Source organism: Cajanus cajan, chromosome 2 (genome assembly GCF_000230855.2).
Source record: "Cajanus cajan strain Asha chromosome 2, NIPB_CcT2T_4, whole genome shotgun sequence".
Taxonomy (NCBI): domain Eukaryota; kingdom Viridiplantae; phylum Streptophyta; class Magnoliopsida; order Fabales; family Fabaceae; genus Cajanus; species Cajanus cajan.
Window position 1 is genome coordinate 4,414,037 of NC_138518.1, and position 4,529 is coordinate 4,418,565.

Sequence of the window (4,529 nt, forward strand, 5' to 3'; positions counted from 1 at the left end):
ATCTTGAATTGATATAAAATTATATATATATATATATATATATATATGAGTTAATCACCTATACACTGTACTGGCAACCAATCATATATCTTAATAGTGTCATGTCAGTTGTTTATTTAATAAAATAAAAATAAATAAAATAATTTAAAAGATATGATTGGTTGCCAGTGTAAAAAACTTTACACTAGCAATATATGGATGATTAACTATATATATATATATATATATATATATATATATATATATATATATGATCTCAGAATAAGGAACTTTCAATATAACGATAAGTTTTAAAAAATTTATATTTAATTAAAAATTATTAAACAATATAATAATTAATAAAAATTATGATGAATCATTCTCTTTTTATGTCTGTCTCCAGTTATATATATATATATATATATATATATATATATATATATATATATATATATATATATATATTAAAATTATTTAAGAGAATTAACTAAAAAGATAGTTAATATTTAAATGATATCATTAAATGTTTTAAATCATTTAGACGTCTGGATCAAAATTATTACATTTTATTTATATATTGTATAATTATAATCTCAATTATTTTGATCTTTTGTTTTTCCCTCAAACTCCGTAAATGAAAAGGAACCCTAAGATCTACATCATATTAGATAAATAAACCTAATTATAGTCAATCACAAACCGAAATGGATAGTCTTATTACTTTTTCTCACCAAATATTTTGTAGCCCCTCACGAGCCCAAGTCTATCTTTCAATTATAGAGAAGAAAAACATTAGTGTGAGTTGGTTGCTATACAGGGACCATATCCAAGAAACTTTATTTATTGACCAACTAAAATTTCCATTAATTCTTAATAGGCAAATAGTAACACACGCTTATTAGACTTACATGATCACATCTTCTGATATAGATTATAATTATAAGCTCACTTAATTAAAATACATAATTTTATTTAATAAGTATAAATAATATATACTGGCTACTAAAAAAGGTCATACTACTTTTTATAACTATTCTTTTTATATAGACATATTTATTTTTATTTATATTTATATTTTGTAATTTTTTATTTTTTAAGTTATTCATGAATAACAGTTTTCTTATTTTTTTAATACAATCATGCAATTATAGTATCCACTTTTTTATTACATTTTATTTCTATAATCATTTAAAACTATTTGAACCATCTAATTGTTAATAGTAATACTATGAGTTTTGGGATTTTTTTTAGTTAATTGTATTAATTAAATGATTATGTGAATTGTTGTTTAGTTGCTTTAAAACTTTAAGAATTTAGGAATTCTTATGAGTTTAGTTGTTTAGGAATTATTTTGAGTCAAGATCAAAGTTGACCAAGTTTAGAAGAAGGTATATAAGGTTTTCTTAATACTTGAACTTTATAAGTTCATATTTTAAGAAAAGTTAGAGAGAAGTTAGAGAGAAGGGCTCTAGAGTCAAAGGCGAACCATTCTTCCTTTTGACTTCACAGTTTATTCTTATCCTTCCTTAGAACGTAGATAATGTTGTTGTATTGTGATTCATAGCTTCAAAGCTGAGAATCGGGTGTTGGTGGGGTCCTGGTGTGGCAAGAGCTCAGAATAGTGTTCTTCGTCATTCATCTTCTTTCTTTCTCTATTTTTGTGATCTAAGGTAATGGAAGCTTGTAAATTGATTTTGGTTTTGTATTATATGTTGATTTTAACTTGAAATCCATCTTTTATGGCTAAATTGTTGATTTGAGAAGTCAGTATCTTGTGACTTGAGTTTTAGTGGGTTTTGAAGGAGAAATGGTTGAATTCTTGAGTGTTTAATATTGCATGTTGTGTACATTGGTGATTCTGAGTTATTTTACATATATGTGTTTTGGTATATTGGTTGCATGCTGGTTTGAAAGTGATTTTGCAGGTAAATAAAGCCTAATTATGAATTTGCCAAGTGCGAAAATTGTCATCATATCGAGCATAGCTTTAGGATGTCGAGCGTTAGGGGCCCTCTACTTCACTAACATTGAACGTGAGATTGTAGCATCAGGTGTGAGTTAGTTAAGAGCTCTCCATCTTGATAATATCGGACATGGAATGAGATGCTCTGAGCCTGATTGCTTGAGAAGCTCTCTGACTTGGTGACATCGGGTACAGAATAAGAAGTGTTGAGCATGATCAAGTTAGTGGTTATCTGTATGGATGATGCTAGGTGCAAGTTTTATGGTGTCGGGCATGGTTAAGTAGAGGCTCTCCACCTAAATAATATCAAGCATGGTCCACATAGGGACTCTTTGTCTCATTTTCATCAGGTGCAAGTGGTTTGGTGTTGACATGAGTAAGCCAAAGGATCTCTATCTCATTAACACTGGGCGTTGGGTAAATAGTGTTGAACATGGTTATGTTCAAGAAAACTTATGATTTTAGTTTATTAGGTGATGAAATTATGTTGAGTAGAATAGCTTTTTACACAATGCATGATGATGATTTAATCTAGTTCATTATGTATTGATTTATAATGATATATGATGATGTTTTAAGTTGATAAAGTTGAAAGTTGATTAAAAGTTGAAGTTGTATGAAGTAGAGTTGTATGATGATAAGTTGTATATTATTGAATGAAGTTGTGTTGTGAATTCTTGATCCATGTAGTTGTGTTGTGTGTTGTTGACTTAGGATTAAAGGACATATGTTATTTTAAAAGATGAAATATCTCATTATGTGAATATGTGTTATGGTGCTCTAAGAGCATAGTAGTTGAAAAATCCTTATAAAGTATAGTTATCTCTTGAAGTGAAATTTTAATTCTCCTCTAGGTTCTTAGTGGATATTGAATGGGAGTCAGGTTGAGTCATACTAGTTTTGAAGCAAACAATCGAGTAAGGTACAAGGTTGGGGGCCAAAGTCTCTAATTAAGTACTAGAAAGATGTGTAATATTTGGAAGGTAGTCAACAAACTATTTCCATATAGGCTTGGTAATGCGTGTTAAGATTATGATAGACTCACACCCAAGTTGTTCTATTCTTGATAAGGATATTGGATTTCCTAGTCTAAGTGGCGAAATCCAGGAAATCATGGTGTATTGTGGGTTGATATATATTCAAATTCGTTGTTAATCTAGTAAGCCCAAAAAAATAGTGTTGTTAAGTTGGTTCGGTAAGGTCAAACCACTTAGATTGCTTACCTTGTTGTAAAAGATCTCTTAGTTTGAAATGTGTGATGACGCATTGAGTTGATGTGTTGTTTAAGTTAATATGTTGTTAAGTTGTATTATGTTGTAAGCTAGTATGTTCAATTACTATGTGGCTGAGTTGTTGACAAGATGTGTTGTTTATATATTGAGTTGATATGCATGTTGAAAGTTGTGAAGTTAAAGAGTTGTGATGAATGTTGATTTATGTTGTTATTGTATATTGTTGATGGAGTTGTTTTATATAGTTCACTTAGTTGCTTCTATATTATGTCATTTCTTGATTTCAAGCTTACCCTTATTTTTTCCTTGTTGTTAGACTATGATAATCATATTATTATGGGAGCAAGGCAAAATTAAGCTAAAGGACTAGTTGATTGAGTATCATGTAGGAGATTGCATTCTTTTGTTGGAGGTTATTCTGATGTAGCTTACATAGAGTATATGTTTGATTGACATTAGGGTTTATGTTTTCAGTATCTTATACTAGATGTATATTTGTATTATGTACACGATTTTATTGTAACAACATAAAAAGCCTTATGTTTTTAGGTTAAATTCCCAATAATTATTTTATGATTTTTCACCATATACATATGTTTATGGCATGAATCGATGTCTATATATTATTGCATGATAATCTTAGTGTAGTTGATTTAATTATTTATTTTCATTGCTTGGATGTTGAGTTGTAAAATATAGTAATATGTCAATTACATTAATTATCTAGTCATATTCAATTATAATTATTTTTTTTAATAAAATATAATTATCTCTTTTATCCTAATTAATATAATTGTTTTAAAGTATGAAATTTGAGGTGTTCATTTGTCTTAACTTACTAACCTAGCACATATTTAAATGGACTTTTATTAGATTCAAGTTTAACAAATTAGATGTGGTGTATTTTAAGGATGAGTTCAAATTATATTATTGTACCAATCTAGTCTAATGTCATGTATTTAATATTTTTTTAAAAATAATTATGTATAAATAATAAATTTTTGACACAATAAATAATATTTTGTTTAATATAATATTATATTTATATTAATATTATTTATCTTAAAATATATTTTTTAAAAATATTTTTGTATTTTTAATGTTAAAATTAATAATACATTATTGATTATATCGGCAAATTGAGTTGATTAGTATTTAGATCTTATTCAATATTTTATCAGTTGGTCGGATTTGAATTCATGAAAATAAATTTATCAAACTTTCAGACTGGGAGTATTAATTGGACTTGACTCTATCAATATGATTAAAATGTATCAATAAATAATAATTTGTTCAATTGATAAAATCAAGAAACATTAAAACATAGATCTTTTATGGATAGAAGAAGAAAAAAA